Here is a 27,089-nt window from a genome sequence, read left to right as displayed (position 1 = left end):
CCTCTACACGGAATCCTGCTACTCCAGAAGGGTAATGTTGGTATAGTCTCCAGAATACATCACGCTGACTCGGGGCACCCAGTCTTGACCACATTTCCCCCTGAACCTCAGTCAATACCCTTCCTGACGTACTAGTCAAGCCCCCCTGTGAAGGTCTGGCCCCCTCCAGCCTGTACACTCTCTGTTTCTGGCTGCTTGTTGCTATAATTCTCATACCCATGAATGAAATCTCTCTCTCTCTCTCTCTCTCTCTCTCTCTCTCTCTCTCTCTCTAATAAACTTTATTTTTTGGAGCAGTTTTGGGTTCACAGCTAAATTGAGTGAAAGGTACAGAGTTCCCATATACCCCTGTTCCCCCGCCACATATACAGCCTCCCCCAATATCATATGTCCCTCCAGAGGGGTACCCTTGTTACAATCGATCAACCTCTAGTGACACATCATTGTCACCCAAAGTCCGTAGTTTACCTTAGAGTTCACTCTCGGTGTTGTACATGCTTTGGGTTTGGACAAATGGATGGCATGTGTCCATCAGGATAATATCAAATGGAGCATTTTCACTGCCCTAAAAACCCTCCATGCCCCACCAATTCATCTTTGTCTCCCCCTACCAACCACTGATCTTTCTATTGTCTCCATAGCGTTGCCTTCTCGAGAAGGTCATACAGTTGGGACCATGCAGTCATAGCCATTTCACATTGGCTTCTTTCACTTAGTAATTACGCATTTAAGTTTCCTCCATGTCTTTCCATGGCTTGGTAGCTCATATCTTTTTAATGCTGAATAATATTCCATTACCTGGATGACGCACAGTTCCTTTGTCCATTCAGCCACTGAAGGACATCTCGTTTGCGTGGTCTGCTCTTAATCTACTCATTACCTGCCACGCTGCAGGCTCAGGAAGGCTATTCTTGTCCCTTGGATGCCCCACAGTACCTCGTCAGGTGCTTTGTATTAACGCTGGATTCTGACAGTGTGACATACATGGTCGTCTCTGGGGCGGTCCGTGCACCAGACCCTCTGCTTGTTCCTGCTGCCTTTAGCCTCTCAGGCTTGTCCTTATGTTCAGCAGCAAGGATCTTCCTCTTCTGGGACAGTGGAACCCCCTGCTCAGGCTCCCTCTCAGATCAGATTTCTCTGCAGATGCACTCATACCCCCGAGCTGAGGTGATGGGCAGCCCCCCACCCCATAGAGTCCACAGCCCCTAATTCGTGAGTGGATAGGACCAGCCCTGGATCCGGAAGGCCCTCTGCCACAGCCTGTAGTAGGTACTGCTCTGTCTTTGTGGGAAGGCTTTCATAAGACAGTAAAAAGTGCACTTAATACTCAATGCGGAATACTCAACACACACACGCGCGCGCTATGTAACCAAAAGTTTTACAAAACAATATTTGCTCTTACTTTGTGCAATGCACATTGATATTTTCTCTTCTGGTTTGATTTATTTTATTAAAAATAGTGATGGCAGCCCCCTAAAATGATTTCGTGACTCACAAATGAGTTGTGATTTGCAGTGCAAAAACCCCTGTTTTAAAAGGTCAAAGAACAGTTGGCCAGGGAAGAGAGGGACCCAACCATTCTGAGGCCCTCAGAGGGTGGCCACTGTGGAGAGTGCTGGCCCTCAGGGGTCACTCTTCCTGCAAATTCAGGGAGGGTCAAGAAGCAGCGTGAGACGAACTGATCTGTCATTTAGATCTGTGTCACCGCACCGGTCTCTGCGTCTGGGCCAGGTGGTCAGCTTCCTGCAGACTGCCATCGGAGGACGGGCATGGGGTTCTCTGGTGGGGAGTGGACACTGTGTGCCTGTCACACTGTGAACTCCATGGACACACAGGACAGTGTTGTGGTGTTCAGTAAATGCTTCTGGAGCAAAGAACTGGAGAGTGATGACCTGTTTCTATAGTTCTCTGTCAGCTCCTGATGAGGAAAAGGCTCTGGGGAGAGAGAGGGTGTGGAGCAGAGAGGGCCGAACACAGATTCTTGTGACAATGGATGGTCAAGCATGCAGGTGTCAGTCTTGAAGAAGGCAGGCACTGGCGGGGGCATTCCCCAGGTTCCCTCTGCATCCTCAGTGAGGGTCAAGGACAAACGCAGCCTCTTCAAGGTCTTTGCCCACGGACAGCGTTCTGGGGCTGAGCGGAGGAAAGGCTGCGTGGGGCTGGAGGACTGAGGGCCCCGACATTACACTGGCCGTGGCATTTCATCAGAGATGCTACCTGCGCAGAGGGGAGAGGTGATGAGGAAGAACTAAAAGTCAACGAGGTGCTCTGGCCACCTCTTCCTGCCGGTCACTGTCACACAGAATGGACACTGGCCTCCTCGCGCCCTCTCCCCCCACACCCTCTGCATTTCCCTGGTGGATGCTCTGCTGTTCTCTGCCCAGCACCATCCCTGGGGAGCAGAGTGGCCAGAGCATGAGGCTGTGCTGGCCTGCAGGGTATGGGGACCCTCTCCACGCTGCCACCTCAATGCTGGGAAACAAGAGGCAATATTATGTCTCAGCTGCAATGGGGGGGGCCTGTCTCTCCTTGTGTGTGGGGATGTGGGCAGCCCTGAGCTGTGACCTTGAGTGAGTTATTTTAATTCTTTAAATGGGGCTTAACAATGCTGTGTGTATATGTACATATATATGTATAGGTCCTGTGGGGATCCAAATGAGATTAATTTTTATAAAATCCATGGCACAAATTAACTCAATTAATTAATTCGATATTTAATGACTACCTTTTATGTATTGCTCATTATTCTAGGTGCTGAGGATACAGCGGTGAACAAATCCTGCTCTCATTGAGTTTATGTTCTAAAAGAGGCAGACAGATAATAAATGGCAATGAAAATTATGTAAATATGTATGTCAGATTGTGATAAGTACTATGGAGAAAAGTAAATCAGGGTTAAGCTCAACAGGAGTTTGTACGGCAAGGTTTTGTCATTCTATGTATGTCGATCAGGGAAGGTGTTGTGGACTAATTGTTTGTGTCTCCTGAACATTCATGTTTAAGCCCCAGTCCCCAATGTGATGGTGTTTAGAGATGGAACCTTAGGCAGGTCACTTGGTCACCGGGGTAGGAAACCAGTAGAGTCCCGCAGAGCCACAGCCAATCCACAGCCCTGAAGAAAAATGTCTGTGCTTGTAAACCACAGAGATTTGGGGGTTCTTTGTCATTGCAGCTAAATCAGACTTTGCGCTAAGCACGTTCCTCCGATATTGTTTCATTGAATCCTCCCACCCACACTTCCCAGAGTAGTGGGTGGTCTCATCCAGTTTTGGAGATGAGGGAGCTAGGGCTCAGTGAAGTCAAGCAACTTGCCCAGGATTATATAACCTTAGGTCTAGCTGACTCCCCAACTGTTAGGCCAGGGGCCACTTTCTTTCTTTCACATGTGAGCCAGTGGAAGAGTCGAGACAAAGACGTCCCTGTGAGGATCCTAAATCCCCCGTGAGTAAGACTGGAGTTCTCTTTTCCCCACCAGCCCAATAGACTCCTTTCCTCTCTTCTTCCTCCTCCCTCCCCAAACCCCTGTCCACTCCACCTCCAATGCTCTTTGTCTGTCATTGTCTTCCAAAGGGCTTTACCCTCAGTCTACCCATCTCAATTCATGGCAAGTGTATCTTTCTGCGGAGTCATCTTTCCCCTCCCCCATTTTTTTTAAACACCTCGCATTCAATGCTTCAGCAAATTCTGTTGCTTCTACCTTCAAAACATGTCCAGAATCCGACCACTACTTCTCATCCCACTGCTACCACCTTTGTTATATCTTGCCTGGATGATGGCAACAGTCTCTTTTTCTTCTATGCTCACCTTCTACAGTGTATTATCAACATAGTAGCCAAGTAGATCTTTTTCGAGAGTATAAATCCAACCATATCACTCCTCTGCTCAGAATCCTACAATGGCTCCCTGTTTCCCTGTAAAAGCCAAAGTCCTCACAATGACCTATGAGATGCCCTTACACCATCTGGTCTCATTACACGCCAGGAAAGAGGTAGCAAAGAGTACCCATCTCCAACATGCTAAAACAAAGACTAATTTTATAGCTCAATTTACTTCTGCAAAGAAAGAACATAACTCAGGAGCAGAGCTACTGTTCCCGACAAATTCCAATTGCCCAGTGAGGTACAGAAATGCAGAGGAAATGAAGAGCTACTCCCATTAATTCCTTTGTCTTAAGAAGAATGCCGGAGTTCAGACCTGCGTCATTTTATGACAGCAGATTTGGGTGGAGACTGGCTATGCATGATCGCTGCTGCTCCTAAATCTGGTCTGAGAACCTCTTACTAGTTCAGAGTCATTTTTTGGGGTCAACATTCCAAGTATGTGTGCTGGGATCCAAGTTGTCCTGAGCTGGTTGCCCAGCTGGCTGGCCAGCTCAGGGAGACATCCCCCTCTGAGAAACTCATTTATTTACATGTCTGTATTCCTGACCTCACCATCTAATCAGTTAAGTATCCCTGAAGGCAGACGTCAGAGATGTAAAGACATGGGTCCCTGGAAGAGTTGGTGTTTCTGAGTGCTGATAACACAGGGAGCTGAGGAGAGAAAGGCCTAGAACAGCACCTGATGGTTGGGTCTTCCGCAGAACTGAGCTATTAAGGGCAGTTAGTCTTCCATTTCAGTTTCTTGTTTCTTATCTGCAGCTCTGGAGGTTCCTTCAGCTCCCTCAGGCAATGAGTCCTGTCCCCTGGCCCCCCTCCCTTTGGATTGTCATCATCAGATTACTGTGTCTCCCCAAGTAAACGGGGCAAGGGTCAGTCTTACTCATCTTCGTCTCTGCATAACTCTTTACACGGCCTGTTAGGGTCACACAATATTGGGCACGAAATGGCAACAGAAATAAAACCCCATGTGGCCTCCATCAAAGGGGAATGGCCATCACATAGAGTTTATATGCCAGTTATGGCGCCCATTTGCAGCTCCGACCAACCTGTGACGTATTCTTTTTGGGAGAGGTTCACGAGCCCTCGCCTCACTGCCGTGTTACAGGTGGGACAACTCAGAACATGAGGCAGAAGACCAGCAGCTGAGGGAGAAATCAGCTAATAAGGGATGCTGGTGAAAGGCTTACCACACGCATCGGAAGGGATCAGAACCTTAGTAATAGCGAGGACACATTCTCTGTACTCAGGGTGCCCGCCGACCAAACTGCGGTGAAGACACTGAGACTTTCCTGAATGCAGTGATGAGGGCACCACATAAGGAAGTGGCCTGTCCCCCAGGTAGTGCTGAGACCAGGATAGCATGGGACATGGACGGATCGCAGGATCTTGGTAAAGGAAGGAAACAAGGAGTCTGGATCTGCCAAACCTGACACGGTCCGTTTGTGTCCTGCTGGCTGAGGTGTCGTCTATTCCTTCTTATTAAGGAGGGGCTGCGAGTGACCACCAGGGTCCCAATGTGAGGCATGTGCTCCCGCCTATAATTATGTTTGCCGTTTATCGTACAGTAAATCACATACGGTTCTCATCCCTTTAATGTTTTCATCTCCAGACGTTGGATCTGCACCCTGTGGATGTGACAACTATTTTGGTCCTGATTCTGGAGTTCAGTCTGGGTAAGACTCGGTTCTTAATAAAACATATTCTCGTATGTGTGTGGTCGGTTCAACCTGGAACGTGGTACGTACTTCATCAGTGTTCAAGGAATGGATTTGGCTCAGGGGCCTGGCACCATCCCTGGTACAGCCCACTCAGGACCATTTCTCCAAGGCCCCTTACTCTAGACTACTCACCTTTCCCTAATTTTTTTAAACACTAAACAGATGGCTAAGCATTAAGGAATCAGTACCGTTCACAGTACAAGTCTTTGCTTTGTCACTTCACCGAAGAGAAAAAAACAAACCTATTCAAAGGAGCATCTGAATGGCTGAAATTTATTCCATCTAATCTTTTCCTCAAGTTCAAGTTAAACAGTGACAGATTCTGTTTTGGTTTCCCTGCTTTCAATTCCCCAAACAGGAAGCCATCTGCCTTGATGAAAATGATTTATCACTGGAATTGTGTGTAATGGGGAGAGAGAAATGGCCCACTTGAGTAACGCTGGCTATGGATTCCTTGTGTGAACCAAGTAATTCGCGACCTTTCAGTTGGTGGCACTGTTGAGAATGGCAGCACGGCAAGCTGACTCCAGACTTTGGGCTCAGACAGCGCTGGATTTGAATCCTGGCTGTCATACTTTCTACCTGTGGAAACTCAGGCGTGCTCCCTAATGTTTCTGAGCGTCACCTGCCTCATCTATGAAATGGGGAATTATAATGCCTCCTTGATGAATCGCTATTGTGAAGTCATATTATTATGGGACGGAATCTCATCAATGGATTCACCCACAGGTACTGATAATGGACTTTAATTTAAGGTACTACCTCCTTCCAGAGACATCTGAACGGGGCCCAGCGCCTCATTCCTGGGAATGAAGCTCTGATGCGATGTGGGCACATCACACTGTGTGAGTCAGAAGAACAAGAACTTCCAGAATGAACAGAGCTAAGAGAGTGGACCTCAGAAGCAGGGAGAGTAGTGACCAAAAGGAATACAATGAATTCATTCAGCTAATATGTGAGTACCTTGTGTGTGTGCCAGGAGCTCTTCTTAGGAAGTGAATTGAAACAGATCAAACCCCCAGCCTCATAGAGCTGACATTCTTCTAGTTGAGAGGTGGGTAATACGCATATACATAAATTAAATGTATGGTGTGTCCAAAGGCATATAAAGCAGGGGAATTGGGGAGTGGGTGCTGGAGTTTCCAATTTTACACAAGGTGGTCAAGTATGCCTCCCCCAGAAGGTGACATTTAAGCAAAAAATAAAAAGGTATTTGGTAGCCTGGGTGGGGGTGGAGATGGGTAGACAAGGGGTAAAAGCCCGGAGGGAAGGCTTGTTAGTGGGCCCTAGTCCTACTCTCAGTGTCTGCTGATGGTGAGAGCGAAGGGCGGTCTCTATGCTCCTTATGTTTTCAGGGGGCCAGCTGGCAGGGACCCTTCCTCTCTCCGCCCACCGGTGCCACACTGGATCTCTGCCTGCCTCCAGCAGCCTCGTTTCTAACAAAGCAGATGGATGAGCCCTTCTCTGAAGTAGGATTGCTGTGTATGGCTGTAGAGCTGCAGGTAGAGCTGCACAGGATGACACATCTGAAGGGGTCCGCTTACATCTGAGACATCCTAGAGTGGTCTATGATGATAATTTTCTGGCAGGTGGCAGTCAAGTGTCTGTTCTAACAAAAACAAAAGTATATTACAGTACTTTTCTGACACTTGGAATAAAGCATTTTGAAAGAGGGGTACCTTTTTCTAATTGGCATTAAGTCACCCGGGAGCCAAGTGGTAGCCCCAAGTGGTACCTTTGGGTGAATCTATTGATGAGATTTCCTCCCATAAAAATACGACTTCACAATAGCTATTTATCAAGTAGGCATTATAATCCCCCATTTTATAGATGAGGAAAGTGACACTCAGAAACATTAAGGAACATGCCCAAGGTCCAAATTTCCAAAAGATTCCACCAGTGGTTTGTTGGGGATAGATTTTATTGGTTACGTCAAGTCTCTCCCCTGCTGAAATTTCTATGGTGGCGCCGGTCACATACTGGAGAGAGCTCCCTAATGAGTCATAGAAGCAGTGGAAATTCCAGAATTTCTGTTTTGGAGAGGCTTAAAGTAACCATCTGATTGGAGGGACAAGGGAGGGAATGAACCATAGGCGGAAGCTGCAATTGCAGGGCAGGCGTAGAAGCTTTACTTAGTTTTGGGGGAGCAGCTGCTAGAGACGGGGAGCAGTCAAGCGCCGCACACTGCCCCTTGACCCCATCACTGCAGATGGAGTCCTTCTTCCCTTGGTCTCTGCACCTTCTCTTGCCTCATCATCTCTCATCAGCTCTCGATGGAGTCCTACCCGCTACTAGAAGCCTGGTCACTCGCTTGCGTTTGCACAAGGGGCTCCTGGTGCTGTGGGCGGGTGTGTGTGTGTGTGTGTGTGTGTGTGTGTGTGTGTGCCCGCCATGTCCCTCCCTCCTGCCCCACCACAGCTGCCGAGGGTATGACCTCCTCTGTGAAGCCTTCCACATACCCAGCTCCCACTCCCTGTGACACTTGGTTGCTCCATTCTGGCGCTCACAAACACTTTATACTGGTTCCTTTTAAGTATTGCTTTTCTCTTATGGAAACGACAGGTTCCTCTGTGTATTTGTCCCACGAGACCATGGAGCCCGTGGAGGCTGGACTGTGTCTTATTGACCTTGGTAAACCCTCCCTGACCCTGTACTTGCTCAGGCCCTGTGCTGTCCCGCATTGTTTCTCCTGTGACTGCTAAGCATCGTCTGGTGATAATAATGAAAAGGCTCCTTTGAAACACACATTTGAAAACCGTGGCATCTGCCACAAGCAACTTCTAAATCCTCTAAGTCCTAAGAAGTTGTGTTTTCCATCGGTCACGTCAGCATTGAGCCTGACGATTTCTCAGGAACTGAGAGGTAAATATGCATCAGATGAGTTACACGTGCAGATAAGAATAAGCCTTGCGATCACGGGGTCATGGGTCAAATAGCCCAGGCTACAGTCTTCACACCAGAGGCTGTATGTTCGTCCCCCTTTGGGATGGAGAGAAATCCCATACCCCAGTATGACAAGAACAGGCCCCCCAGAGCCCAGAGCCCCTGTAACTGGGCAGCCGCTGTGTGTTGCAGCCTTTCAGTTTCCGTAGGCCTTGATCTCTGGAGAAACGTACTGAATATGTGGCCTTCGTAACCCCAACGCATAAGTCTGTGCAAAGTTGCCATTCTCAGGCAGCAGGCACGTCCATGAACAAAGTCCCCAGGGTAGCTCTGGGACAGAAATATCCCAATTTAAAAATATTCTCCAAGTGGCTTACAAAATGTATACAAGTTCAATTACTCTCTGCCTCCATGTGCTGTGGCAGCTGTCCCGTCGTGTTTATTTGTTCCTCAGAGTCATGATTATTCAGAGGGACCGCATTTGTCTCACTGTCTCCTCCGTGAGAGGCAGGGAGCCCCTTAGACTAGAGGGCAGCAACCTCGTGTAATTGGTGGGTCTGGCGGGGACGTTTGTGCTCCAGGGATGGAGATCAAAGGAGTGTTGCCCTCCTGAGGCGGCTGGGGGCGGGCAGCAGTGGGCAGGGCTGGGTGTCATCTAAGTGGCGGTGTGGTCACCCAGGGAGGACAGTATGCTACTGTTTTTTTCCACCAGCCATGGAAACCGGGCCTGGTGCCATCTTGATTCCACTGTAGGAGACCAGTCCTGCTTTTGCTGTGTCCTTGGGGGCCGAGTGGAGGAGGGTGTCACTAGACTAATAAGGCTCAGTGTCAGAGGGGAGTTGGTAAACATTACAAATAACTTAAACAATAGAACCCACGGTGTCACAGACACACCACCTTGTGTGAGTGTGATTTCCTCCTCACCTGCATGTGATTCATTACGGTTTGTAAAGCCTTTCCCATCCCTGATCTTGTTTGAGCAACACAGCCCTGAGAGGTAGGTAGAATTCCTAGCCCAGTTTGTGGATGAGAAAAATGAGGCTCAGAGAAATGAGGTGACGTATGCAAGGGTCACCCAGCGAATAAGCAGGGGAGCCAGAACCAGAACCTAAACATTCTGAGCCTATTTTTGTCTGACATGTCAGTTATGTCCGTAAATCACTGATAGCGACTTGAGTGTGTGTGTGTTTTTAATATTTAGTAGAAAGTATTTTTTAGTGTCATAAGTGCGAGCATGCCCTCCAGTACATGTATGTTTATGTATAAATTATAAAATATATGATGGTGTTAATATATTAAGTACATTATACAACATATAGAAACATATTGTAAAAGGGTGAATAAATGATATATTTTTAAAAAACAACAACACATGGGAATGTATTGTATTATCCTGACTATTTTTGCGTATGTATGAGATCTTCTATAATAAAACATTAGAAAAAACGAAGAAATAACAAAGGGCCCATACACAGTCACTGATGCTTTGGCCAGGGTCTCAGACCGAGGCCGGGTATACAGGGAGAGGGTCCAGGAATAGCCTTTGCAATTGCCTGGCTTCTATACGATAACTCTCTGTGAGCATATGGTGACAATGACAAGGGTTCGATTAGTTCTGCTTCTGTGATTTCAGCAACATCGCTTTGTCTGAGCTCCTCTGTCTGTGAGAGGTTCTGTGGTGTGGTGGTCAAGAGGCAAGGCTGCTGGGTTCCTTATCAGGCCTCTGCCGCTCAAGGTATAAATCCTGGGATGTTCCTGAACTTCTGGGTGCCTCACTTTCCTCCTCTTAAAGGGGATGATAATAGGAACGGCCTCACTGGGGGGCCGCTGTGAAGTCGGGACAGTGTTTGAAACTTAGTAAGTGCTGTATGTACTACATGCGTTGTTATAATAGCTAATATTCCCTCTGTCCTTATCTTCCCAGACATAACGGGAACTGAATTCTCAGGGACCCCGTTTCCCCTCTTTCCACCTCTGAGTCAATCTCTGAAAATGTCTGACGGAGGAAGATGCCAGCCCTTTCTGAGCAAGTGTGATGTGGAGAATGGGGAAACAGCTCTGCCATATGCTACACGTAATAGGAAACAAAATCTGATGGAAAGTGGTGGGACGGTGATTCAGGAAAACAAATTTTAGTGTAAGTTCGGCCACACTGGACATGTCCACTTCACTGGGCCTCAGTTTTATCATCTCTGAAGGGACTGATCTGGAGCAGGTGGTCTCAGAGTTTCCTTTCAGAGTTGATATTTTTGACTGTGGTCTGATTTACTTTGATCTATGATTAGTTGCAGGATTTTGAATTTCAAATACTCTCCTAGATTTAGAACCTGATCGTAAGATCTCCTGTTGTTAGCTTCTAACAGACGCCATGTTACCATGTACCCTGTGACATATGCCAGGTTGACCTTCAAAATAACTAATCACAAATTGTGCATTAAACTTTTAAGAGAACAGATGTGTCATGTTCTTCATTATACGTACATGCTGATGGGCTGATAATGTAGGAATTCATACCAGAATGTCAAATAACAACACACACGTCACGTAAGCTGATCTCTATTTATGCAGTTGTACATAGCTAGCCATATATATCTCTATCTACTTACGGATATTTTATGATACATGTATCTGATTATATATAGGTAGATAAATCTGAGCTACATATCACATTCCAAGCCTGTTCCTGGATTCTTGTGTCATGATTATCTAGAACACGGCACTTAAGGAAAAAAAATGTGTTCATAATTTCAAACTCCACAGTTTTTATCAAAAGTACCATATGTGTCTCTCTATAGATATCGATACTGATATACTGTTTATTTAGATATAGTCACAATGTTTATTTCAGGGTGGTGGCGTTTCAGATGATTTTTAATTTTTATCCTATGGTTTATGTATTGTGATTTTCTTTTTAAACACTGAGTATTATTTATACAACCAAAAGAAAAAACCTTTTTCGTGATGAATAGGAGAGTACCTGAAATTCACTAATTCAGAGACTGATATAAAGATAAAATTATTCAAGGGAACAATTCGCAAAATGTCTGGTACAATAACTAAACATTACAAGTAAAGAATCCCAAAAATGTCCTAAGCCAATAAATCTCTAACACATGGTTTTAAATGCAATGTTTAAGATATTTTTGTTCCATGATTGAGTTGAAGGACTTCTTGGATGTCTCATAGGACTGACTACAACTCGGAAAGCCTAGAAAATAGTTGGAGCTGGGACAGTTTAGCTTTTCAAGGACGAACAAGAACTTGAAACACTCGGGTAACACATTTGCTTGTGAAGACTATTAATTTTCTTTAGTTTCACAAAACTACTCATCATCACATTTGTATTGGGTGTTTCAATATGTTAATACTGGGGAACCCTTAGACGGGACCCCATGTCAGCTGCCCCCCCAAACACACACACACACACACACACACACACACACGCCTCAGTCCTCCTGTGAGACAGAGCCCCTTCCCCTACAGTCCTGCCCCTGCACTGGCCCAGGCTGTCTGGGCAGTGGTTCCCACAGCCTGGCTATCAGGAAAGTGGTGAGTGCTAAACAATAGTGGAGGAAGCTGGGGCAGGCTGTGAGCTGATAGCCTCCCAGACGACATCCGGGGCAGGTGAGGGACCTGGGCACACTTCCTCCACGGTGGGGCTTGTCTCCTTTGCCCTGGATCAGGTTCTTCTTGGGAGCAAAGCAGCTCACTGAATGGAGTCTCCGTTGCCACTGCTGGGGCTGCACAGGGGGGTGAGGCGAACATCCGAAGAGCTGGCTCCTCCAGGATGCTTATCATCTCCTCGTTTGCTTCCAAGAGCCACTCAGGCAGGATCCCAGGGGGCTGGAGAAGAATTCCCCTTAAGGAGGCCAGCCCTGTGCTGTGTCTCATTTAACAAATTCTACTTAAAAAACTCTTTTCGTGCTTAATACAAGAATAGTAGTGAATATTTACTAAGCACTCATAAAGTGTCAGGGGCCACACTAAATGCTTTACACGTGTGAATTAATGTGATCTTCTCAATAGCTCTTATCACCCCCATTACATTTACAGACGAGAGAACTGAGTGACAGGGAGTCACTTTCTCTAAGTCACATGATGAATAAGTAGGTCGGTAGAATTCAAACCCAGGTCTGTCTTTCCCTTGAACCCATGCTCTTGACCTCTGTAATTCATGGCCACTATGCTCAAAGCTGTGAATAAGACAGGCACTGTCCCTGCCTTCATGGAGCTCATAGTCTAACAGGAAGGAAAGACAAAGAAGAATTAATTACATGGGCAAAATATGAGTGAGAGAGGAGAGGGCAAGGCTTACCGCACTCACAGCAAAGAGAGCTAACCAAGCTGGCCAGATGGTTCGCCTGTATTTGTGAAACACACTCTAGAATATTCTATGAACACAAGTCTAGCTTAAAAGCATCACCTTGCTTACCCAATACCTTGTCTGAATCTTTTCTGTCAAGGGGCTGCAGGCACTTGGGTGATTCAAGGTTTAACATTAGCTGGGACTGGTGGATAGCAACAAGGGGAGGCGGAAATGCATGGAAATTCAATGTAAAAATTAGGAAATTTCTCTCCTCCTATAAATCCTTTGCTTCATCTTGCCCAGCAATCTTGGAATTCCTTGTGGCAAGGAGAGTGGGAGATTCTCTTCTCTCCAAAACACTTCTTTTGGCAAATATCTGAGGCTTCTAAATGTGCCCAATGATCCACTGAGCCTTTGTCTGAAAAGAAACTGAGTCCTCCTGAATAGCATGGGCACCGCCCTACGTCAGTTTCATCCCCCAAATCTCTTTTGTTTCCAAGTCTGCAGAGTGTGCAGACCAGAGACAGTTTAAAGGGCTAATCTTTGAGTGTTGGCCTCCTGGAAAGCAAGTTAATTTCTAAAAAGTACACGATTATTCATATGTCTGTCTGTCTCTATGAAGTTATATTTCTATTCCACTCACTCTGGTAAATAAAGGATTTCCTCCCCCTAATCTGTTCCTGCAACGATAGCAGAAGATGGTGTCAAAAGAAGTTCCAACCGATGGCACTTCTACAAGGCAGGAAAACGGATTGGCACTTTATAAAAAGTGTTTATTAGGGAATGGCGAATGTCAAAGGTTTCATCTGAAGCTTAGTAATTGCCAAGTCAACAATTTTGGAAAAAATTCAACCAAGCTCTGTGCTTCTTGGCAAATGCCATGTCACCATTTTGATTTATTTCAACACTCGATGCCTTAGTCCCTGCTACATTACGCAGTGGGAGAAAGGAGCTTTAACTTGGAGTCCAAACGTCTGGCATCTAAACCCATTTGTCAGCTGCTTGACCTTGAGTAAATTCTTTAAACTCTGTTCTTCAGTGTCTTCATCTGTTAAATAAAGATCATATTTACCTGACAAATTGTTGTCACTTAAAGGATCAATACAAGCATTTCAGGGGCCCAATAAATGACAGCCCCATTCTCCGTTCAAGTTTAGGAAACAACGGGAGAGACAGACACAGGAGCCAGGCCAAAGGAGCTCAATGTCACCTCTATTATTAACGAGACCAAGTTCAAAGGCTTAGCTTTGAGATGTTGCTCCCTGGCATACGTCATCAGTTTGGCTCAAATAAACTCTTATAAAAATAATTTTAAGAAGGTGTATATATTAAATATGTACAGCTTTTTTGCATGTCAATTATACCTCAAAAATAATACCAAAAAAAGAATGCTTATTGGAAAAGAAATTTTACCCATTTCCCCCGACCCTGGGGAGGGTCTGTGCCAACAGCTTCTGGACTGCAGAGCCCTTGAGCGTTACACTACTACCTGAGCCTGAGGGTGGAAACTGGGCTCGGGAGGAGGATGGCACATGAGGCACCTGGGCTCAACAGCAGTGGGAAAAACCTCCCTACCTCCCCGCCTGCTCCACCCAGGCTTGTGTACAAGCTGGTCAGACACGCGTGCCATCCTTAGCCTATTCTGTGCTGGAATCACGGGCATGGCACTGCGCTAAGCTGTTTCTGGTTGTTAACAGGCCACTGACAAGCCTGAATAATTGTCACTCCCAGGAAGAGCTTGCCCCAACACCTTGGAGAGCAGGAGTCTGATTGATAATAGGCCTGGTTCTATGACACTCTGCGTTTGGAGCATAGTAGTTCATTATAACATTGTCATGGATTGTCAGATGTGGAACAGCCTTTTTACAATGAGGACATCAAGGCTTGGAGGGTGTAAGGGACTTGCCCAAAGCCCACAGCCACCAAGGGACAGAGCTTGAGTTTGAGTTGAGTTTAGAGTTCTTTGGGACATGTCTTGTTCTGAAGGGTTTGCTGGTGGATTATTCCTGTGGTTGTGTCACCTTGTCCCTGAATCTGCAGGACCTCCAATAGCCTCTTTCTCAGGGGTCACACAGCCATCAAGAAGCAAGGGGGCCAGATGGGAGGGGGGCTGGGGGATGGATGAAAAAGGTGAAGGGATTAAGAAGTACAAATTAGCAGTTATAAAAATAGTCATGGGGATGTAAAGTAGAGCATAGGGAATATAGTCAATAATATTGGAATAACACGTATGATGTCAGATGGGCACTAGACTTCTCTGAGTGATTACTTTGTAAGGTGCATAAATGTCTAACCACTACGTTGTACACCTGATACTAATATAATACTGTATGTTAACCATAATTCAGAAAATAAATTAAAAAAAGAAGCAGGTGGCCTGAGAGCCCTTGAACTTAACAGACTTTCTACCTATAAGTAGGGGAACTTTTGGATGTAGAGACACAGCTTGTGACTTGAAAGACTCATTGTTTGGAAAGGCTGCAGGTGTGTCCTGGAGAGAACGAGAATAAAATGGTGAATTGGACGGAAGTCATGTCTTTGGGGGAGTCAAGTTCCATTGTCTATTCAGCCTCCCACTTACAAAGTTCAAGGGAGCCTTCCAATTGAGGGGTTTACTCTTAGAGATATTTCCAGAGATTCTAAGGAAAATAAGTCCTTTGCTGGCCTCCATTTGGATTTTCTCAGATTCAGGGTTTCCATAGTGAAAGAATTTCCCAGGATTCTACGGTAGAGTGCTGCTGGGGGCGTCCTGCCAGCTCTGTCTTCGAACAACTATGCATCCTTCACTTTCCAGCCCTGGACTGGGAATGGGACTGAAGTCACTTGACCCTGACCTCTACCTAAATTGCTGGGGGTGCTAAAAGCAAGGAACAGGTAGCCGAAGCAGAAGTCATTTTCTATTGGGTGTGATCCAAGATCAGGCAATTGAGAAATCATTCTGTGGATCCCTGAACACTGGAGGAGAGTCTTGACCCAATCTTTTCCTTGGCTCCCTGCTGCCTGCAGAACAAATTAATGTGGTTTGCAATTTGACCCCAAACTCTGGCTTCTTTGCAAGCCAAGCTCCCACATACCTTTTGGTCCAGCTGTGTAGAATTATTTTCTGGTCTTCAAAAATGCCTCTTCTCTTTCTCGCCCCATGGCTTTGCTCATGCTGTGGCAAGCTGCCTGGGATATACTTCCCCTATTTCTTTGTCTGGAGAACTTCTACTCATTCTTCAAGCCATACCACTCATGTCATCTCCTCTGCAGAATTTCCCTGGCACGTTCATGACGTGCTCCTCTCTCAGTCCCCACAGCATCTTGGTCTTAGCTCTACGGTCGCCCTTCTCACATTGTTACGTCATTGTTTTGGTGGTTGAGTGCACAGACATTGAAACCAGACTGCCTGGATTCAGAGCCCAGCTCTAACCACTAACCATTTGTGTGACCTTGGACAAGATCTCCATTCTTGCTTTCCACCTGTGTAAAATGGGGGTGCTAATACCTACCTCACAGAATGATTATGAAAATTAAATGAGCTAATGTGTAAAAAGGACATAGGACACTGTCTGGCACTATAAGTGATGTTTATTATTATTATTATTGTTATAATTGTTTGAAGTCACCTGTCATGATCTCCTCCTATTCAGGTCAACTTGCATTTCAACCATTATGATTAGGTCCTTTGCAGGCCACAGTCAACAAGCCAGACCTGAAAGGGAATGGGACTCTCTCTCTGCACCCTCGTGTGTAGGGTGAATAGACGCCAACATACATGGTTCCAGATTCCCGTGCTCTGTTCCTCTGAGATCAGTGCTCCAACTCGATCCCTTGGATAGTCCTTGCCAGCCCCTTCCAGCATCATGGCCCAGCCCCCTCACTCCAGATAGACCTCTTAGATATCACCGTGTCTTTGTCGACTTGGCAATCTAAACCAAGATAGCATTTTTCTTCCAGCTAGCTCTCCATGCCTGTGGGACTTGCAGGTGGTCACACCTCTGAGAGGGGTCTGGGAGCACCTGACACTTTCTGACACTCCTCGGTTTGGGTCTCTTTTCATGTCTGAGTCATGTGGATATCTAGTTCCCAGCACAGTGCCAAACTCTGTGGGCTTTTCAAATGGATGGATGGGTGATGAAACAAATGAATCAAGACATGGGTCGGTTATAAGTGGGCCACCCGTAGCTTTAACACACCCTATAGTTCCCACAGTATCGTGCTCAGTGTGGTTGACCTCACCCAGTATTCTGTGACTGACAGCAGAAAGCATACTGATGGAAACACACCTCCAAGCGTTTGCTTATGTCTGCTCTTATCTGGACGACCCGTAAGATGTCAATACAGTGCTACCATCTGGAATAAAAAGTGCCGAAGAAGATGTTTTGTGTTCCCCAGAGCGCTGGGTGATGAGGGAAGGCAGCGGCTATAAAGAGTAGTTTGTAGTTGGGCAGCCAACACAAACTCCAACTTCTTCCAAGCTTCGGCTGCGTATAGAGAGAATCAATTACTTAGAATCACAGAGACACCAAATTTCAGAACTGCAAGGAAGAGTCAGTGGAATTTTGCCTAATCCCTTCCTTTTACCCAGATGGAAACAGAGGGCCAAAGAGCATTAGTGATTTCTCAAGGTCACTGGACTCTGGTCACTTAGTACTTGAGCTCAGGTCTTCTGAGTCCCCGATGAGCATATTTCTCCCTGGCCTCTCACTGTCCTAGCCGTCTTTGTCTTTCACACACATCCTCGCCACCAAAGGCAGCGTTGGTCCCTCAGCCCCAGAGACTGTGGGAGCGCAGGGAAACCTGGGCAGGGCTGAAGCAGGTGACTGTTGTTTTGGGGGCAGCAGGCTTGAAGGGAGTGGCAAGAGCTTTTACAAAGTTTGGTTTAGCTGTTCAGGATGTAAACTTCTGCCCCGGTTTACCCATAGATATCATCTCCCAAGATTTTTGAAGGGCTTTCTCAGCATCTGTCAAGGTCACTCTTATCTCCCCTGGTGTTTCACCACTCACCCAGCACACTTCCTTTTGTGTGCTCTGTGTGTGGTGGGGAAGGGGTTGGTTGAAAGGGGAGGCTTGTGTTTTTTGTTTTGTTTTGAACTGTTCTGTTTAGAAATTCTACTTTTTCCCACGAGCTGTTTGTAAGGCTTTGAAATGAGGGCTCAGAATTACACAGAGTAACTTATTTGGGGGCAGAGAGAAGAATGTGTCAGCAACGCCAAATTACTTTGTCTTAGACATTGAAAGGGGAGTGCTACTTACCTTCAACATGGTGACATTTTTATTAACTGAAAATTGAAATACCCAATCATAGGGCATTAAATGAACTTTGGTAAATCCAAAGATTAAAAACACTACATAACCCAAGGACTTAGCAATGTGTGGAGGGGACATGTCTATTGGAATCAGGCTAGGGGGTACCACAGAGATGCTTGTTTTGGGGAAGGCTAATACGGTGGTGCCATCCTTGTAGAGAGAAAGGCACAAACATTATATTGCCTTTGGGTGCCATTCCCTCTCACTGCACCCCCACATAATCATTAAAAAGGTGAAGAAGATATATATCTATTGACATAGAAAATGTCCCTGACATATCGTTAAGTGAAAGAAAAAGCAGATTACAATATAGTGTTCATAACATAATCCCAATTCTGTAAAAAAATATAAGAATAAAAATGTGATGGGTAAAATGTAGTTATCAACAGTTTAACAGTGGTTATAGGTGATTTTAACTCCGGTTTATACTTTTCTGTATTACTACATTTTTACAATGCCACACTATTTTGTTACTTTTTATAATTACGAAAACACTATTAGGGTTTGAAAGAAATAAAGCTTTTTGTTTGCAGTTGGGCTCAGAGTTTGGTTTATGAAAGGGATAATGCTGAAGGGGTTAGTCCTTGCATTAAAAATGTTAGGTGATCAATTAATGTTAGTTCCCTTTCCTGGGAAGAGATGGGGGCAGGAAGAGGCCATCCCCAGTGTAGGTTTGCGGTAGAGACTCTAGAATCTGAAACTCTGGAGTGTGTAGTGTATTCCTAGAGTCCCCAGTCAGAACGTGGCCTCTTTATTCCCATTCAGAGGCCATCTTAACTCAGCTGTTAGCCTTCAGTGTTCTCGGCACTGCAGTTAAGCAACATCAAGCCTTAAATAAACTTTTAGGGGCTAGCCTGGAACGCTAACTACCCTTCACAACATTCTTTCTATGGGAAAATATGCTCCAAATTCCACACCACCAAGTCACATTGGAGCTTTTAGGATACAACCATTTTCAGTTTGGAAGACTTCTTGCCCTGTATTTACTAAATATTTAAAAAATCCCTCTTAGGAGGCGGCTGGATAGCTCAGTTGGTTAGAGCATGGGCTCTTAACAACAGGGTTGCCAGTTTGATTCCCACATGGGCCAGTGAGCTGTGTCCCCTCCACAACTAGATTGAAGACAATGAGCTGCCGCTGAGCTTCTGGAGGGGCGGCCGGTTGGCTCAATTGGTTGGAGCACGAGCTTTCAACAACAAGGAATTGCAGGTTCAATTCCCACATGGAATGGTGGGCTGCGCCCCCTGCAACTAAAGATTGAGGATGGTGACTGGACTTGGAGCTGAGCTGCGCCCTCCACAACTAGATTGAGGGACAAAGACTTGACTTGGAGCTGATGGGCCCTGGAGAAACACACTGTTCCCCAATAAAAATAAATAAATAAATAAATAAATATCCCTCTTATATTGTAATAGATTGCAAACTTGTGGGCAAATCCTTTTGCTTATGCTTCATTTGTTAATCCAGCACACAAACGGTTTCTAAGACTGGAAGGATCTTAGAGATTGGCACCAATAACTAAATTTTGAATGAGTATTACTTCTCATAAATTGAGCTGTTAGAGTTGCCCAGGGATTGAGCAGCTATGTTAGTGATTTATGTCTTCCCTATTCGCACTGTGATAGTTAATTTTATGTATCAACTTGACTGGGGTAAGGATGCCCAGAAAGCTGGTAAAACATTATTTCTGGCTGCATCCGTGAGGGTGTCTCAGGAAGAGATTAGCATTGATTTGGTAGACTAAGTAAAGAGATCTGCCCTCACCAATTTGGGGTAGCATCACCCATTCTAGCCCAAATAGAACAAAAAGCCAGAAGAAGGTTGAATTTTCTCCCTCTCACACTCTTCTTCAACTGGGACCTCTATCTTCCCCCGCCCTTGAACATTGGAGCTCCTGGTTCTTATGCCTTTGGATTCTGGGATTTATACTAGCCCCCCTCCCCCGCCCCCGCCCGGAGTTCTCAGGCCTTTGGCTTTAGAATGGGAGTTATACCATAAGCTCCTCTGGTTCTCAGGCCTCCAGATCCAGGCTGACTTTTACCACTGGCTTTTCTGGTTCTCCAGCTTGTAGATGGCATATGGTGTATCTCAGCCTCCATAATCACGTAAACCAATTCCCATAATATCTATCTATCTATCTATCTATCTATCTATCTATCTATCTATCTATCATCTATCTATCTATCTACCTACCGTGTTTCCCTGAAAATAAGACCCAACTGGACCATCCACTCTAATGCGTCTTTTGAAGCAAAAATTAATATAAGACCCCTTATTTTAATATAAGACCGGGTCATAATATAATATAATGTAATGTAATGTAATATAACATAATAATATAATATAATATAATATAATATAATATAATATAATATAATATAATATAATATAATATAATACAATATAGTACCTGGTCTTATATTAATGTTTGCTCCAAAAGATGCATTAGAGCTGATGGTCCAGCTAGGTTTTATTTTGGGGGAAACACAGTAGCTATGTATCTATCATCTGTCTGTCTATCTATCTATCTGTCTATCTATCTGTCATCTATCTATCTATCATCTATCTCCTATTGGTTCTGTTTCTCTGGAGAACTCTGACTAATACAATCACTTACTTTTCCCCAATTGTTAGGAGAGGATTTAAGAAAAGAATTCCTTATTTTAAGGCTACGCATTCATTTACCCAATACATTTACAAATTCACTGAGGTCAGGGCTAGGACCTGTAATCCTGAAGCTCCCCTAGCATTTGGGACAGTTTCATGACCATCTGTAAGGTGCTTAATAAACACTTGGCAACCTTATGAGGCAGTGGAAAGAGCGCTGGACTAGGTGTAATGAACTCTGGCTGTCAGTCTTGACTAGCTGTGTGACTTTAGAGAAGTGACAAAAGCAAGAAGCGGATAAACTGACCTCAGAGGGCCTTTCCATACCTGACAGGTGAAGACTGAACTGAGAAGTTCACCTCATGTCTATGGGCGGATTTCAACCTGTTTAATAAGAGGCTTCTACGTCAGGGAAAGGGTAGAACACGTTGACCTCTTAGATTTGTTTCAATTACTTAGGAGGTTGGTGGAAAATCCTCTTTCTTGACCTTCTAGACCTAGAGCAGTGATCTCTGATCTCATCTGGGTCAAGAGTGCTTTGTAAATCGGATCAAAACTATGGACTTTGTGTATGAATGAAGGCGTTTCTAGGTCCCGTGAAGCCCACCGTAAATCTTCTAGGGGTCCATGCGTGTCATTTTAAGATCCTCTGGCCAAACTCCAAATCATCAAGTTCATGATTGGGCCAGAGATGTTTAAAAACAGTTCAAGTGCAAAAGTTTTGCATCTCCTCTCACAAACCTTCAGGGCTCTAACGTCAGCTCTCGCTCTTGGAGACAAGTTGTTCCAAGAGGTCAAGAAATCATGTCTTTTCTCTAGTTTTGAATACGTTTATCTCCAAGGACTTTCAGCTACGTGCCCAAGCAGCAGTCAGAGGATTCATTATTAATTAATTGCCCTGACCAGCTCTAAGGGAAGTCCCCAGGTTTCCTCCATTTTTTGAGAGATTTGGCGTCTGCTCCTGACCTTGGCCTTGGTACCCTCCTCTGGTCCAGCTGCCCTTTAAGTTCTCTTCAAGCTCCAGTGTCTAGTTATCTATGAGTCCTTGATACCTGTGTGGCACTGACAAAACCTTCTAAGAAGTCATGATTGTACATCTTATCTTTCGTCTGCTCCTGTCACCGAGGAAATTCCTATCCAGAGGAATTTCTAGAGCTCCCTGCCTGAGATACACGTTTCTAGAGGCCTTGAAAGGGAGAGCAGGGAACATAATTTTGAGGTTTTCTGCTCTGCTCTGGGAAGAAACTTATTAAGAACCATCTTAGAGGACAGATGTCCACTGGGCACTTGTATGTATCCAAATAAATCCTCACCCAGTGGACCAGAAAAGGCAGGCCAGCATCAGGGCTTCAGCTGTGCCCTGAAGACACAGAAACCTCCTCTCCACTCTCAGGCATTCTCCGACTTCCATGACTCACCTCCTCTCATTCCAGAAAGTCATGCACAGGAATTAATTTATGGGTCCTGTCCAGAGGTCTTTAAGTAAACAGTGCTACCCGTCCTTTCAGCTACCCAGACGAACTTGATTTCAGGCCCGAGGGAGGAAATTAATGACTTGTAGTTACTTTGCTATTGTTTTCCGAAAACAATTTGACTTCCTTTCAGATTAGCCTCAGAATTCCTTCTTTACAAATTAAGGCACTGGAGCTGGGGAAGGGCTGAGCTCACCAGCTCAGTAGCACAATGTTCCAGCAAGATCTCCTTTCTGTGACAAGTTACAAAGGTTCCTTAGGGGTTGGGGGCAGGCGATGTGGAGACACAGACCCTTTTGGGAATGGAAGGGACCTCTGTGCTCTGCTTCTCTCCTGAGATCTCACCTCCATCTCAGAGTGAGCAATAATAACAAAGGTGGGTAGTGTCCGAAGAACAAACTTGTGAAGATGGTGTTATTATGGCCACTTTACAGACATGAATGGTGAGCTCAGTGGTTTGCCTGAGATCACACAAATAAGGAACAGGGATGAGATTCTGTCTCCAGCTACAACCTGTTTTATGGCCACTTTTAAAGAGGCCATACAGATGCAAAGAGAGTTCATCTATCCAGAGCCGGCAGACTTTGGTCTATCTTCTGAGAAGCAAGTCTTCATGTTCGATGAGACTCCACATTTGAAATTCACTGGGTGTGGGGTTTAAGTGACAGATCCCTGTCCCTTCTCGTCCTCCCCTCCACGTACTCCAAAGCTGGGGTTGGGTTGGGTCTGGTGTTGGGGGAGCTGTTTCTGAATCGTCCTACCACCACAGAAGCACCATGGAAGTGCTCAGCAGAGTGGTCCGTGCCTTCTGGCTGTAAAAAAAGGTCCCCACTGGCTTTCTCTGGCAGTCTGAACCCCATGACAGAGACCTCTTGACAACTTCCGGTGCTTGTGGGGACTCTTATTTTTGAAGGGAAGTAGACTTTCTCACTTTTTGCTCCTGTTGGTCACCACTGTCCCCTGCCCCACCACCACCATTTAGAAGCACAGTTGGAAACCCTCGAATTTCTTGTACCACATTGTACGTGTGCCCACTTGAGCGCTCATTACATCGTATTCTACTAATTGGTGCACAGGGCATTCTCCCGAGCCATCAGGACAGAATTTGTGTCTCATTCACCTCTGCACACTCTGTCCTCAATACACTTTCACGGAATTAATGATCAGTGAATGAATGACTCTACAGAGCAGGCGCTGTTCCTCAGACTTTGGAAGGAAGATACTGTGAGGGAAATGCAGATTCAAGGTCATGCTCTCAGGTACAAAGGGAAGGTTATATGCGAATGGCACCTTCGGATGTGTGCAGCGCCTGGCCATTTCTGGTGGCCTTGAAGGTGGGCATAATAGTTACAATGATGGTAACACCATGTTTCCATGATAAAACGCTTAACTCTTTCCAAAGTGCTCTCCCGTCTATAATTTTGATCTTCAGCACAGACGTATGATTCATTGCATGCTTTACCTATCTAGACATGTACGTTTTAATATGTACATTATATATATATTTAAATAGCACTCACTTCATGCCAAATGTGATATACATATATCTCATTTAATCTTTATAAGCAATCTATACATTTGATAGTTACTATATTATCATCATTTTACAAGTGAGCCAGATGCAGTTGAAAGGGAGAAAAAACTTTTCCTCTGCCTTTAGGTTCCTTATATGGGGGCATGCAAATTAAACTGACAAAGACAGATTGATTAATAGGAGGAAAAAAGGTTTATTCATATGCGTAAGGGAGCTAACAAAAGTAGCTCGCTCACTAAATGGTTAAAGTTAGAGGCTTATACATTTAACTTAGTAGGGAAGACAGGAGGGGAGAAAAAGCTTCTATGAGAGGAACACATAAGTTTCTTCAGGAACGACAAATAGGTTTTTAGAAGAACAAATGGGAGATAAGAACGTGTGTGATAATATTTGTTTAAGCAGGTGCAGTGGTCTTTCTGTCACCTGCCATCTGCGCAGCCATGAAACTCCCTCAGAGAGAAGAGTATGGCAGCCTCATATCCCAGTAGTTGCAAATTTTAGTCAGAAAAGGGAAGCTCTGGGAAGGCTTCTTTCTACATCTGATGAATCTCAAAAGTCTTCAACTTAAAATAATCTGCATACCAACTCTGGGCGTCCCAATGGGTCCCCACGTGGCAACGGAGAGTCGCACAGCTGCTGAGTAGTGGAGCCCAGATCTGAATCCAACCACTCTTAAACCCTGGTATCAGCCCCTAGTCCTATCCATTCTGCCTTGAGTTACTGGAGGCCGTTAGCTGACTGAATGTGAGACCAGTCTTGAAAAAAAAGGGAATAGTTTTAATCTCCTAAATGCCTCTAAATCCTCTGTAATAACTTGACCCCAGGAATTAATGTTGGCTCTAGACAGCAGTTTGGGAGGAGATATAAAACCTTTTTTCTTGAATTAGGTTCTGACCATCACTGGCTACATTGTCAAGTCAGGCTTGTGGTATTGGATCTCTGTTTTACAGGCAAGAAAACGCCTTTGTTTTGGAGCGATTTGTCTAAGGGCACCTGAGTTGTTAGCATACTTGGCAGAACGTTTCTTGACCTTGTATTTTATGATTTTTCCCAATAGAACCATACCTGGGACTTGACTGAAAACACCTTTCAAAAGAAAGGAGAAACAAACCCTTTTTAGTCCTTGTGGGTGGGGTTGGATCAAGGATTTGTTCGAGGAGGCGGAGCTATGTGGCAGGTGTGCACTGCAAACCTTACACATTGGTTATAACTGAACCAAATTCTCCTAAGACACTCAGTCTTCTTGCTTTCTACGACTTCCCTTCAGATCTATAGGGCAAATACCACCCCAAGATCTCCAGGGAAAGGTCCTGATTTTTGTCTTAGGGTGAAATCCCTGGACTTGGGACTTGCAGAGCTCCAACGAGTCTGCCTCCTGTTGCCTTCCTGCCCTGATTTTACAGAGACAGACTCGGGCTTGGCTGATCCTGGATTCCTTCTCTTCCTCTTAGTCTCACGTCCATGAAGCCCGCTGGCCCGAGCCCACCGTGAAAGAGTTCTACAGTTTGGGATCCCAAAAGATCACATCAGCCTTCCTCCCAAGCAGAGGTATGGACGTGACTCTGACCTTTTCTTTAGGATTAAAACTTGAGATGTGTTGAGCAAAGACTCATAGACCAAAGTACCAGAGACAAGGAAGTCTATGTTTGTTTGTTTATTTTTCTTTCTGCTTCTTGGAATAGCATGCTCTGGCCCATGTTAGCTGCTATCTGGAAAGTTAAGTCTTAAAGGGGACAGCTTATGCCTGCGGTGCCTGCATCTCCACCAGCAGGAAAGTGTGACCTCAGCCTACGAATCATGGCTCCAATTACTACCCACTTATGCCCTCCAAGGAGGCCCAGGGGACTCACTGCTCTCACAATTAGATGCTGACAGAACGTATTGGTATGTTACTATTGTAGGCTCTGAGGGGGAAGGCCCTTTAAACATCTGGACCACCATGTCTTGGGAAGGATACTCGTAGAGTTAGAGATTCATTGGGGAGAGGAGACATTGGAAAGTCTCCTCATTTGCCCTCTTGTCTCTAAGGAGAAGCAATTTTCAAAATGCCACCTTTAAAAGACTGTAGAAGAGGGGGCTGTGTTTCTTCCTGGAAATCTCATACTGTACAGCACCACCTTCATAGTTATGGCCAAACTCAATGTCTCCTGCTGGGGTTGGACTCCATTCTTCTTGCCGTCTGTTTGCTCCCACCTGCAGAGCCTTGTCCCCTCCTCTCTAACCAGGCCATTGGGTGTCATGAGAATTTCCTCTACAGCCAGGGGGAGAAAGCGCCTGACCTTTGGCAACAGGCAGACCTTTCCTCCACTTATTAACTGAATAATCTTGAGTAAGTTGCTAAATGTCTCTGAGTTGGAATTTTCTTCTCTGCATAATGGAAATATCACAGTATCTATTGCGCAGTGTTGTGAGGTCAAAAAGCCTGGTCCATAGAAGTCCTTCAATGAAACGGGCCTCTCCCTGGCCCCTTCATTTTAGTTCAACAAAGAGATCACTCTTGATGAATTTGTTTTCCAAATGATTTTTTTTCTCACGTAATTTAACACTGTTATATCATTATGCATTGAGGACAAGTACATACAGAATACTGTCATTTACACTGATTATTTTGTCTAACTAGCTCTTTTCTGCAACCAAAATGTCAGCTTCCTATGGCTAAGGGATGGCCCTGTCTCCCACGGAGGATAGGCTGAGCCCATAGGAGGCTAACGAATCCTTGTCCAGGGGACCCTGATGGATAGTTCAGATGACCTTTAGAAGGTCATCTTCCTGTCTTTTCATCTCCAAGTAGAAGAATATGAAGTACGCCTCCTTCAAAGCCTGACACATTGTATTCCACGCCGAGTAACAGCCCACTTCTGCAATCTTTCCTTGCAGGTATTATTTACCAATTCTTTGATCAGATTTTGGCTCCCTCTCCAAACCCTCTTTGCATCTCCATATTTTTTAATGTATAGAATACAGACTTCAACACCTCTTTCTAAGACCCTTTCTTAAGCAGAACGTGAGGATGCAGAAGAGAGCTTGGCAGACCCTTAGTTCCCAGCCTGGCCCTTGTCCTACACCTCCTTTTCTGGGGTATTGGGTATCTGCTCTTAGATATGTCGTGACAGCCAGATTCAGCCTCTTTAGACAATCACTCTGGATCCATAGCCCAAATGACATTTTCCTTAATTTCATCAGAAACTTACTGAGCTAGGGAGGGACCCAGGTGAGGACTAAAGTGGACCTCTGAAGACCTTGCCAAAGCAGCTTAGCTTTGGGCCATCAGAATACACTCTGTCCTAGATGCCATCCAGAGTGGAGTGCCTGGCAGGAGGGCTGCTTGAATTCCTGGAGTTGGGAGGATCCGAGTTCAAAACCTCGATCCTCCTCTCAGCCCTCATTCTGACTCCC

General features: G+C 45.3%; 1 long non-coding RNA gene across 1 annotated transcript in view; it reads right to left on the bottom strand.

The window, feature by feature from the left end:
* Positions 1-11,652: 11,652 nt before the first annotated feature.
* Positions 11,653-27,089, bottom strand: part of LOC109451563 (uncharacterized) — a 75,255-nt gene continuing 59,818 nt past the window's right edge. The window contains exon 4 of the long non-coding RNA XR_012491611.1: positions 11,653-12,721. This is a non-coding gene — a long non-coding RNA (uncharacterized LOC109451563). The remainder of the gene's footprint in view (positions 12,722-27,089) is intronic.

This window comes from Rhinolophus sinicus, linkage group LG14, assembly GCF_036562045.2.
Source record: "Rhinolophus sinicus isolate RSC01 linkage group LG14, ASM3656204v1, whole genome shotgun sequence".
In the NCBI taxonomy this organism is placed as follows: domain Eukaryota; kingdom Metazoa; phylum Chordata; class Mammalia; order Chiroptera; family Rhinolophidae; genus Rhinolophus; species Rhinolophus sinicus.
Note: the sequence above shows the minus strand (reverse complement) of the source record. Positions and strands in the feature narration are given on the sequence as shown.